Source organism: Cibotium barometz, chromosome 22 (assembly GCF_041138505.1).
Source record: "Cibotium barometz isolate CiBa-2024 chromosome 22, ASM4113850v1, whole genome shotgun sequence".
Lineage (NCBI taxonomy): Eukaryota > Viridiplantae > Streptophyta > Polypodiopsida > Cyatheales > Cibotiaceae > Cibotium > Cibotium barometz.
This window is the reverse complement of record NC_141067.1, coordinates 12,859,507-12,872,638: the sequence shown is the minus strand read 5'-3', so window position 1 is coordinate 12,872,638 and position 13,132 is coordinate 12,859,507. Positions and strand designations below refer to the sequence as shown.

At 37.3% G+C, this 13,132-nt stretch overlaps 1 pseudogene across 1 annotated transcript; it reads left to right on the top strand.

Annotated features, from left to right (window-relative positions):
* The first annotated feature begins 1,367 nt into the window (after window positions 1-1,367).
* On the top strand, window positions 1,368-4,094 carry LOC147626297 (cytochrome P450 71AU50 pseudogene; annotated as a pseudogene). The gene is made up of 2 exons (XR_015268574.1): window positions 1,368-2,250; window positions 3,262-4,094. The product of XR_015268574.1 is annotated as a cytochrome P450 71AU50 pseudogene (transcript).
* Window positions 4,095-13,132: the final 9,038 nt, after the last annotated feature.

Sequence of the window (13,132 nt, the reverse complement as noted above, 5' to 3'; positions counted from 1 at the left end):
TGAAATTTTGATGTTGGGCAGTGCTATTCACCCACGGGGTAGCGAGCGGAATCCCTAACATCCCGACAAAATAAACACTACTAGAAAACATTGCTATGCTCCCAAGGTGTTGTAGTGAGTATGCAAGTCATGTTTTCAGACCTTGACTTGAGGCAGCAAAGAGTTAACTCTTACAATAAAGGTAGACCTTGGCACAAGGTATTCAACAAGGTATAACAGAAAAGTTTCAATGAACAAGTATGTTGTGCCTATCTTGTATGTGGACCTCGACTTGTGGTTTGGATAAACAGATAGGATCAACTTGCACCTTCACTGGAGGTATTCAATGATTTGGATTTAATATATGATGTACATGTGCATATTATTTTGTACCTTGACTCGAGGTATATCTGTTGGCGCCACGTAAGATAGTTAGCAATGGGGGGATCCTAACAAGGTTAGACTCAATGGAATAAAACGTAACACCACACAGGAACGAAGGCAAGATCTTACCTTGCCATGGTGGAATCGTATGACCTCGAGTTGAGGTTAAGTGTTCTAGTTTCGTATCAACACATGTGTGTATCTCATTATTACTCTCTTATCTCCACTCAAGTTATATCAACGGTGTCCCATTTGCACGACCTGATCCCAAGTAAGGACCCTTGTTGTACGTCCCAACTCGGGCCCTATTACCCTAATGTCACCCCTACCTCATGTAAACAATGGGCATCCAAAACTTTCCATATTGTGTCCTACCATGGAAAGTACCCTGCAAAACGCATTGATCTTTAATATAAGTCATTGTGGGAAGGAGGAAAGTCTTTGAATGTCTATGAGTGATGAGGCCTCCATACCTAAAGTCCAAGGTAGATTTGTGAATTTCAACCATACTGAGCACCATTTTCAAAGTGGGAGGAGTCCAATAAGAGGCATGGCAATCTCTACATGTAGGAAAGGATGGGCATTTGAGAATACGTTGAATGTCATGTCCTCTTTTTGACATCTTTCTAACCTACTCTCACTATCCTTGATATAATGTGCTTTGAGGTCAATGAGTGATAGGGGCCTATAATTTGGAAGTCCTTAGCAGGTTGCAAATTTCAACCTTGTGGGTATTCTTTTCAAAGTGGGACTATCCATAGGTTGCAAATTTCAACCTTGTGGGCATTCTTTTCAAAGTGGGACTATCCATTAGTCCCTGGGTGAGTGATAGTGGCCTATAATTTTGAAGTCCAAGGCAAGGATGCAAATTTCAACCCTTCAGAGTTGGGCGCTTATCTAAAAGTCCGTGTTGCACATGTAAAACAAAACCCTTTGCAAGATGCTCAATTTACTCGCTGATCTTTGATATAAGGCGGTAGAGAGGTGTTTGTATGTGTGTGAGTGATTCTAGGCAAGAAATGGAGCTGCTTCTGCAACCCGGTGGGGGGGGGGGGGTGATTGTGGTAGCGTTGGTAGGGTTGTGGTTAGCTTACCTCTGTGCGAGAAGCTGGAGGCTACCGCCAGGGCCCTTGGCTTTGCCGGTGGTGGGGAATCTGCTGCATTTGTTTGGGCACCTCCCACACAGAACTCTTGCAAAGCTAAGCGAGAGGTATGGCCCCATCTTCTACCTTCGCCTGGGATCCATGCATGCCGTGGTAGTTTCAAATGCGTCTCTGGCCAAAGAGTTTCTAGGCGCCAATGACAAGATCTTCGCAAGCCGCCCACCTTCTGAAGCCAGCTGCCGCCTGGAGTTTGGTCGGAATGGGAGGATTGGCATGGCCCCATATGGCCCCCAGTGGAGACACGTCAGAAAGCTCTGCAGTCTCCAGCTCTTCACCAACAGAAGGGTCAAGGAATTTCAGCCCCTCCAGCAGCAAGAGATCAGTCTGCTAATCCAAAAGCTTAAACACAATCAAGCAAGAAACCCCGGTGCCGCCATTGACTTCACCCATACCATAGCCACGCTCACAGAGACTGTCGCGTCCCGCATGCTGCTGGGAAAAACGCTCTCCGAAGTCAGAGACATAGCCCTGGGCGTCAACATGAAAGAGACGGTGCACAAAGCGACGCAGCTCTTCCAAGTCCCCATGATAGCTGACTTCATACCTAGATCGCCGGCTCAAACGATCATTGGACGCGGTGCATAAGGACCTGGACGTCCTCCTCGAGGGCCTGCTTCGTGACTGCGAGGATAGGCCTGGGATATCCCAGGAGGGCGCACGGACAGTCATGCTAGATATGGTTCTCAATAACCTCGACAAGGCAGACGCCAAAACTGTCATTACGGTAAAAGGGATCAAATTACATTTTATTGCTTTTGTTGTATTGAAATATTTGTTTGAAAAAATATTGCATTCATTACATTTTATTGTTTTGTTGTGTTGTCATTGTGAAATATTTGTTTTAACAACTAACAAAATAGTTATCCTATATCAAAACAAACTATTGGCATACTCTGTATCTGCAATGGTAGCCTATTGTCATTTATTCCTTACGTTGAAATTGATCTCTGTGATGCATATTGGACATTCTTTTTGGTCTATATTGGACATTCTTTTTGGTCTATATCTAGTAAGCATAACAATACGTAAGACACAATACAAATATTGTATTTTAAACATGTCTTCCATTGATATAATTTCTACCATTTTAATGTAATGATTGTGTTAAAGCACAGATAATGGAAGATGGCTTTACCACGATAGTACGATATACTAGATATGTTAATCCAACTGAGGTTTACAAAAATATTAATATAGGACAACATCAGCACACTCATTCAAAAATAAAAATTATAATTTTTATTATCTTAAATTGGTTTTGGTTAGACATTATATAACATGTTTTAAAAAAATAGTAATGAAATCATAAATATGGATGCATGAGTGTGGTTTTTTTTTTGAGAGAGAGAGAGGATGATGAGACTGACTGGCTAGAGAGAGAGCCTTCCTTGACTTGGTTTTTTCAATGAAATCATAAATATGCATAATATTTATGTGCTTTTTTGGAGAGAGAGAGAGAGAGAGAGAGAGAGAGAGAGAGCATATTACCATGGTAAAAATATAGATGGGTTAGTGAATATAGTTTCCTAGGTATATAAAACTAAAGAAACTCAGGGCAAATCTTTTAGAGTTTATATGTTATGTGCTGGCATGGAAATTTTATCTTTATAACCCACTCAAAACTATGGAATAACACGCTCTTTCTAATAATGCCTTTAAATCCATGAAATATTAAAAGTTTTCCCTAGCTCCAAACTTTTAATGACACTTTGTTATTTAAATTTGTGTCATGTAGGAGATGCTTGTGGGTGCAATCGACACATCTTCCACCGTACTAGATTGGGCGATGGCAGAGTTGTTAGAATGCCCCCATGCCATGCGTAGGTTTAAAGAAGAACTAGATGAGGTGGTACAACACGAGAGGATGGTAGAAGAAACCGATTTGCCAAACTTGGTGTACATGAAAGCAGTGGTGAAAGAGACGCTACGCTTGCATTCACCTTTGCCACTTCTATTGCCACACATGTCAATGGAGGCGTGCAAAGTGGGCAAGTACACCTTACCAAAAGGTACCATGCTTTTTATAAATGTCTGGGCAATTGGACGTGATTCCAAAATGTGGGAAGATCCAGAGAGGTTCATGCCAGAGAGATTCTTAACAGATAAAGGCATCCTTACGGATTTTCATGGCCAAGACTTTGAGTTGTTACCCTTTGGCTCTGGTAGGCGAAGCTGCCCTGGTCTTCCTCTTGCTATCCCCCTTGTTGAGTCCACACTTTCGAATCTTGTTCACACCTTTGACTGGAAACGTCCTATTGGCCACAAGGTGGACTTGTCTGAGAAATTTGGGACAGTCGTAAGTCGTTCTAAGCCTTTGCTTGCCATTCCCTACTTACAATAAAGTTCTTCCAAGGCTCTTTTTTGCATAAATAAGTGTAAATTATTTGCTATAAAGTAAAGGCATGCAATCTTCATAGCGTTTCTTCTATATGAATGCATCTAGATTAACTCGATACGATGGTTGATCTACTCAAGTTGTAGTATTCTAGACTTATTGTCATCATGTAAGGACATCCAAACTTGATGTAACCATGGTTCTAATCCATTATATATATTTTGGTATCGAAACAATTCATGTGCTCTCTCAAGATGTTTAAACACAAAAGTAAGTTTACTTAATATTCTTGAAGTCAATAAAATGTTTTGATTATTTTCTTTAAATAAATTTATATTTATATTAAAAAGGGTATTGTAATACCCCTACCCTAAAATTTAACTAAAATGAGAGAAAAGGATCCTACATCGATACATTCCCAACATTGCCTTAGATGCTTGGCCTAAACAATAGCTCCCTAAGGCTCAATTAGCTAACTCTGCACCCCTAAGTAATGCAAGGATTCTATCTTGAATTCCTAACTTTAAATCTAGCTCTTTAAAACCCCTTAAATATATTATAATATGAAATTTCTTTTCTAATTCGTACAAAAAAATTTGTTAACTTAGTGTTCTTGTTCCCAACAAATCTCGGGATTATACAACTTAGCCTTGAGAGAATCGCCCACAATTGATTTTCAAACTAGGGTGAGTGTCTTTATCATGTCCATTATTATCTCCGTCATGTGCCTAAGTGTTGCGAGAAATAAAAGAGAAAGTGGGAGGTCTTAACTTTGCTTTATAGCCATAAGAAAAGTCAATGTCTTATCTGTTACAAACGATGCATATATTTACATTTTTGTTTATTTTGGTATGGACTTCAAGCCCCCACTCTAGACTCCCCTGAATCTTGAATGTGCGAGGTACCAGACTGTTGTGTTGGTCCTCACATGACTCTTGTCTGAGGCAGATGTAGATTCCTTCAACACAATGCAACACTTGCCTATTGGCTCCTGAGTCAAGTATGTTCTGGCCTTCTTGAGTGTCGCATTCCTAAGAGTTCATAGTGATATTTCAATCGTCAAAGGAGGTCAATTTCATTGATTGTCATGAATTTGAGAATACGTTGAATGTCATGTCCTCTTTTTGACATCTTTCTAACCTACTCTCACTATCCTTGATATAATGTGCTTTGAGGTCAATGAGTGATAGGGGCCTATAATTTTGAAGTCCTTGGCAGGTTGCAAATTTCAACCCTGTGGGTATTCTTTTCAAAGTGGGACTATCCATAGGTTGCAAATTTCAACCTTGTGGGCGTTCTTTTCAAAGTGGGACTATCCATTAGTCCCTGGGTGAGTGATAGTGGCCTATAATTTTGAAGTCCAAGGCAAGGATGCAAATTTCAACCCTTCAGAGTTGGGCCCTTATCTAAAAGTCCGTGTTGCACATGTAAAACATTACCCTTTGCAAAATGCTCAATTTACTCGTTGATCTTTGATATAAAGATAAAGTAGCTTGGTTGATGATAGAAAACATGATTTAGTTATAAGAATACCTCAAAATGTTTTCTTTTGGCATCTTCATCTCTTTGCACACTTTTTTGTTGCATATGGATCCTCATCTTTTCACTGATCTATAAAATCGAGAAAATAAGCATTAACAATGTCATAAGAAAGAAGTAAGTGATAGTATGTAAGGATACTAAGCTATTTATTCAAGAGTAAACATAGACTTTTTTGAAATTTTTCTTTTTGACAATTCTTATCGTTCGGTTTTCTTTGAATTTTTCTTGAAATTTCATTGGTGTTATCATCCAATTCAAGCATTGATTTCTATAAATATACCAAAAGCTTATGAGAAAACTTGAGGTGTCATTAAGATTTCAAATAGAGAAATATTCAAACCTTTTCTTGATTTTACATGACATGCATTCTTTCTTCTACTTCACAAATATCCTTGTCTGCTCTCACTCTTTTAGATGTGCCATGTTTTAGAAACTCAACAAATGATGTGTAATTGTTTTCATCCATTGTGTCGTCATTATAAGAGTCCTACCATTAACAATTTATGTAAGGCAACATAGGAAATAACAATAGTATCTCCAAATAAAAACCATCACGCGATGAGGGCTAAATGTTACCCACCTCATTGGAGATATAATGTTGCAATCCTTCAAAGCTCTTTGTCTCTAACATGAATCTATCCATCTATTAAAAATAATATATATTCAAAACTAAACAATAATTCATTTCTAAACAAGAAAGTAAGAAGATTTAAAGTCTTGAATCACCTTAAATGGTGCACAAGTTCTGTCATATTATTCTCCTTCAAAAAGAGAGGGTTCTTCAAAGGACTACATCAAAGCATGAAATAAAAAAAGGAAATACCGACACTCTAATAGAACAAAGTATAAAATGCATATAATAATTGTATGTATTATTCTACTAGAATAAAAAATAATATAATCAAGAAAGAATAATAACAAGAACCGATATAAAATTGATAAAACCATATCTTCTCAAGGATTTCATCGTTTTGAGACTTGTCAATACAAGGCGTGTAATCTTAAACCTAAAAATTTATCTAAAATCTCACATTCATCAAATAATTTGTCTTACATACATTTGAAAATATAATACTTAGATTAAAATATGAGAAGATAGCTAGTCATACCATTAACAAACATGATCAGATAAATTTAAATGATCGTAACTTTATCTATTATTCTGCTTGAATTAAAATTAAAAAAATCAAGCAATAATTAAAAATGAAATTAATATAAAGTTGATAAAATCATTCCTTCACAAGAATTTCATTGTTTGAGACTTGTCAATACAAGAAGTATATTTTTGAGCCTAAAAGTTTATTAAGCTATAAGCTTACACGTATGACTTTTTCACTTGTGCCATGCCCGTACCAATTGTCCTATCCAAAGCAAATGCCCACATAGTTGTTATACCTGAAGCGTACGCCCGTGGTAGTCTTACCACTCTTGTACCATTCAGGGATGCATGAACAATATGCTTCTGCTAATATATTGGTTTGCATCATGAGTCATGCCTAATGCATGACTCATGATGCCAACCAATATATGATTGAGGAGGGATGCATGAACAATATGCTTATGTGCTTTTGATGGGCAAAAGGCTTATCAACAGTGAGGATAGTAGAGAGTACAAGATTATTAGTTTTTCAAAGCATAATTGCATTATGTATGTGCATGGGGTAAAACAGTTGTGCTTAATGCATATAGTGCTATATGTAATGTTGCACTCCTATATGATAATGATGCATGGAACATGTGTGTGAGATAAAAACATGGTTTTGGGATTTTGTTTGTGAGGCTCTTCCTATGGACTCTCCTTTACTACACCAACTAGCACTTAGATGTATTCACGTATTGACCATTTCCCTACCCCTTCGATATAGGTGACACAATTGTCCCTTTCCTTACCTCTTCTAGTACAAGTGACTCTCATTAGCCAGATTACCCATGGTGTAATGATGAGAGAATAAATAACTAGCTAGAAATATATATATACATGTACTATAGGTAGGGTTTTATATGCAAACACATTTTGGCCTGCAATACCCCACTTTTGACTCTTATTCCTGGAGCGTGTTTTTTCTCTTTGGCAGACTTGTGACTTCATATAGTATTATTTCCAGGCACAATGTCATTGCCACCAAGTAAGCGATGTGAAAAAGGTCACGAACGATGAGGATGACAAGGCTGAATTAAGGATTGAAATTCGAACACCTCATTTTCTTGGATTCCTCTTCCATCACCTTGGCCTTCATTTTCTACTAATGTGGTTGTACCATCACCCCCGACCTATTACAAATTTTCCCCCATGGTTTGCATTAACGCACACCACGGGGGGGGCTGGGGAGCCCCCCTTTTTTTCCTCATAATTAAGGGAAATGAAAGCCTGGGCTCCTCCCCATCACGCACATACACGGGAAGAAGCATAGTAATCACCAGACCATTGCCACGACTGCCATGGTGGACAAATAGGTTGGAACTATGCAGTGTGCATGGAGTTGCATACATTGCTAAAACTCACATACCCTGGCTAAGCACTGTTGTACCGGTTGTACTAGAAGTGAGAGCTCTCCTATGGCTGAATAGATCTGTGTGGGGCTACTTCTCTATTATTCGAAGAGGTTGTAATTGGCCTCATGTGGAAACAAAAGGGGGGTTCCCCGGCCCCCTGTCGTCTTCCTTAACGCAGACCAAAGGGGGGGGTGGGAGCCCCTCCTTTTTGTTTTCCTGATGTCAAAGGTGTATACCTACCACATTTGCGCTTGGAAGCTTCAGTATTCCGTGTTTGACTTTTTTTTTAATTTAATGGAGAGTCAGCTCAAACTTAGGTGATGATTATAGTGGAAAACGTTTGCGCTATTTGGTTTCACAGTTGTCCATGAATTACTTGCCTTCGCTTCTGGTTTAGTTAGCTAGGCATGTTTTCTCTAGTAGAAGGCTGGATCATTTTATGGGACATTCAAGCAAATTCTTGACATTGCATGCAAGGACTAGACAAGGAGACTAGTCCTCATTGGAGGGAGTTGGATGGTGGGCTAGGGTGTTCCATCATCCTTGCAAGGTGACCTTATTGCACTTCTTGAGTCAATTCACCAAATTGGGAAGTTCTATATGCAAGAAGATCAAATATGTCACCTTGTTGTTGGAACAATGCCACTTGCACTCCTCTGATTAACAGGCATGGGGTGTGTCATGATGCCTGAATGATCTATGGTATTTGGTAGGGGTAGCTTAAGATTAGGTAACGTCTTTAGAGTTGCCAAATCTTTGGATATTTACATGCCAGCGAAATTTTCATGTTCTTTGGTAAAGTCAAACATGGGGCCACAAGTCATAGAGCTAGAGTTGGAATAGTAGTGAAAACATTATTTTTGGTCTAGGAATATGTATACAGGAAGGTTAAGCCAAGTACTTTAAAGCACTTCCATAGACAAATGTATTTTTAGGTGTGTTTACAACAAATTCTAGTGCTTACAAGTTTCCGTTACTTTTTTGCATAATCCTGGACCTAGAATATTGTCTTTCCTACCATTACAGCCCAACTCAACTAGAATTATACCATCCTTCTCTAGTTGAAATCTTTTCTTTGCTATGGATATCAAGTGGACTTTGTACAATGTAGCTAAGCTATTGGTTTTTTCTTGTTAATCTATTTAGTTATGTTAATATAGTATGTAGTATTGTTAATATAGTTAGTAAAATATTATATACTTAATATAGATAGTATTATATAGTTATAGTTATTAGTTAATATATTAGTTAGTAAATTATAGTATTATTAATACAGTATGATATAAGTATTATAGTTTTTAGTTATAAGTTATAGTATGTAGCATTATATAGTTTATATAGTTAGTATAGTTTGTATGTAGTATAGTTAACTATACTTAGTATATAGTTAGTTATTGTTAGTATATAGTTAGAAATATAGTTAGTTATAGTTGGTAGTTAATATAGTTAGTATATTATATAGTTATAGTTATTAGTTATAGTATTCGTTAATATAGTATAGAATTAGTATTAGAATAGTGTTATAGTATATTATTATTAATATAGTATGATATATGTATTATAGTTTTTAGTTATAAGTTGTAGTATAGCTAGTATTATATAGTTAATAAGCTACACTTTTTACTGCACATATTGCATTCACAAATTTATTCTCAAAATGTGTTTCCCTATTGTAGGTTCATGAACCTACCAACTATGCTCTAGAGCTACTATTGAAACCACAAGTGAGGAGGCTGTGTCAAGGACAGCTTCCCATGCAACTGTCACTACAAAGGTTGGTGAGGCTCCCCAACCATGGGATGAAGGTCAAGGACAGAGTGAGACTATTGTAACCCAACCACAAGATATTCTAGGGACCTCTACACAAACACTGGTACATGGGAGAGGAGATTAACTATTGGGGTAGGACGTTGAACTGGAATTGCTTCAAGATGCCTTGAAGAGTTTTATTGAGACGCAAGTTTTAGAACCACCGCTTATTCCTCTTTGTAGATTGGTGCCACATGAGGTTATTTGCACTGTGAGAGATACAATAGAGGAGTTTCGTGATATGTTTGTTTGACAGGCATGGATATGTAGTCAATAGTAATCCCTTCATAGTGTTATTGAGAAAGCCAGATAGTCAGTATTTACAAGTCAAGATATTGATAAAGTAGAGTGGGGTCCTGCTTGGTGTGAGAAAAGTGATGAGTTTAAACGCGAGCTCGAAGATGACTTGCAAGATTTCATAGCAAGAAAGTTTCTTGTATGGGATGGAAACCTTCAACTTAAAGCATGGAATTCTTGCATTCAAGAAGGTATTCTCGCATTTCACTATTGCCATAACTAGCCAAAATTATACTTTTGTGACAAACTATAAATATTTTTTAAGCTTTGTCACACATTCTATCACGGTATGTGAGAGTGCGATGCCTATTCATCAATGTTGACAAGCATAAAGAGGTTGAACTTCTCTTTACACTACAATCTCTAATTGACTGGAGTCTTTTCTTTGACATTGTGGCATGCTTTGTGTCTATTTACATGAACGGTGGATGCGTTCTAAGAAAAACCTTTCATATGATGGAACTCCATGTGCAACAATAGCACGCTTGGTATAGGCCTACTTTCCTATAGGTATGGGAGTGGAGATGGTGCGAGGTCATGGCTGCCCAGACTGGAATCAATACTCAAAGGACTTGTCTTGGGAATAAGCCAAACTTGCCAACCTTTATGTGGCCAATAAGGGGTGGTATGTGACATGCGGGGTAGCTGAGCAGCTTCTTACAGGCATCCAAATAAAGGCAAACAAACTGGGATTCCAATTGTATCGTATGCTTACCCTTCATGTTGGCTATGGATATATGTATGATAATGGAGATCAAGTACATGAACATGAATGTTTCTTGTTTTGTAATTAGTCATTTAACTAACATGTAGTAAATTTCTTGATAGATCAAGACATTACAAGCTGCTTTGTTTTGATGGGGGGAAGTACAATGTCCCGAACAGATACAGAGGAAGGAAAAACAATATACCCTATACTCTTTAACATAAAAAGAAATTTGATAAGTGAATCCGGTCATTGATACCCTTTTGAGAGAACAAAGGTGGGCGGTGTCTACATTCATGGAAGTTCAGATCGGTCACTCCATTTGTATAAGTAAGTTACTAGTATCCCATAAGATCCTCTATGTGGCTACTCCTTGTTCTGTAAGGAATTATACAAGTTATAATGTCCTTGCAGAGGTGGTTACTTAGTACTTTCACTGATGAGAGTGTTTTTTCTGGATGAGGGAAGCTCGAGAATCAAAGAAATGAGATTATTTTTAACACTATATAGCATTGAGAGTGACACCTCTCTTATTGACGCAATCCTCTCAGACATTCCACATATTGATATTCCTTCTTAGTGTCATGTAATCCTTGTATTTTGACATGAACTTTAGCTTTTGGAAAAACTCTTTTTGACATAACCTTTGTCATATTTATGCCTTTAGAGGTTATGATTTAACTTTAGCTTTACCCTCTTATTGTTTTTTTATCTACATGATAGGCATAACATGTTTAATGCATTATATAACATCTTACATGGATTCACATGTATAATTTTATATAGGAAAGCATGAAATGGATTTTAACTTTTTTATCTGGCATATGAAAATTTGATATGGATATATAGGATACTAACTAGTTGGCCTAGGAAATACAATTTGTGCAAGTATTCAATCTATTTCATTGAGAAATTGGTTTTACACTTTAATGATATGTCGTGATCCAAAAAATGGGAAGTGTTGGAGGTGTTCTCTTTCATCCCTTCCTATACGAAGTTGGGAAACATGAAGAGGATGAAGAGAATAGGCCACTCAAAGATCAACCACAAGAGAAGAGGGAAAATGATAAGATTTGGTTTAAGCACACTAATGATGTGATTAAGCTAATGAAGTGGATATTGGTGCAATGGAGAAGCTCATGAGGAGAGGTAAGGCTCTCATACCAAGTTGCAAAACATGGATTTTATGTGCATGTGTATGGCTATGGTGTGATTAGTGCTAGTATTACATTAATCTAGTGATTAAACTTATCTCAGGTGGGTGACACCTAGGCATAATCGTGATGATTAAATGCTAAACTAATTACACAAAAGAATCAATTACAATTAGGTTAGTAGATTGAGAATTGTACTCATAGAGAGGCTTGGATCTTGCTTTACTTCATTGCTTTGAGCTTATGGGATTTCTTTGGTGGCTAGATGACTTGGCACTCTAGCATCACTTATTTCAACAAGGGCCACTTTGCCTAGTAGGCCAATACTAGGCAAGCATAACACACTCATGTGACTTTTCCTGGTTTCCTGTAATCACGCTCGCCTGCAGCCCATAGCCAGCCCATAGCCAAGGTGGTCCAAAGACTCTCAGCCACCATCCCTATCTAAAAGGACTACCCCCACTAGAAAAAGTGTGACAAGTATACATCAAATTGTATGCAATGCCATCACACTATAACCATATATTACAAGAAAACTACACAAGTTCATGTTTTAAGTATTATTTAAAAATAAAAAACTTAATTATGCTTGCACACTTACATACATTCAACAATGCAAAAATATTCCTTTAAAACCATAAAATGTCACATTTTTGTAATTATCAATCTCAAAAACATATATTGAAACAATGATTTTGATCTCATTGTTTTGCAAATCATGCTTAGGTCCTATAGCCCATTGTGAGGGTCATCATTCTAAATCCGATGGCCCTTACCTACTTTCATATGTTTCACTTTTAACAAGACCGAGGTCAAAACCTTAGCTTATTATGTCAAAATCATTTTTTTGTAACAAATCATTATTCTACCAACTTCTTAGCACTCTGGGATATAAGATAATTTAATCACTCAATATTCTAACCCCTTTTAGACTCAAAACAGTACCAATCTAACTCAAAAGATCTTAATTTTTATTATTTTTCACTAATTTAGATCATTAAAATCTTTTTTTAAGGATCTTTTGTGCTCATGTGCGTTTGTTCTTTCATGCCGTCGTCAACAACCAGCAGGTTCTGAACCCAACACCTCATGCATGGAACTTCAACACCTTACCATTAGGCTCCATTCGCTGGTTCATTAAAATCTTAATCATAATTTATCAAAATAAAGCATCCTTTTGGACTCTTTCATACATGTGGGTGATCCAAACATGGTTATCCAACCCCTAAGGTCTCATCCCAATAGTTGGGCTTTCACTAGGTTCAATTAT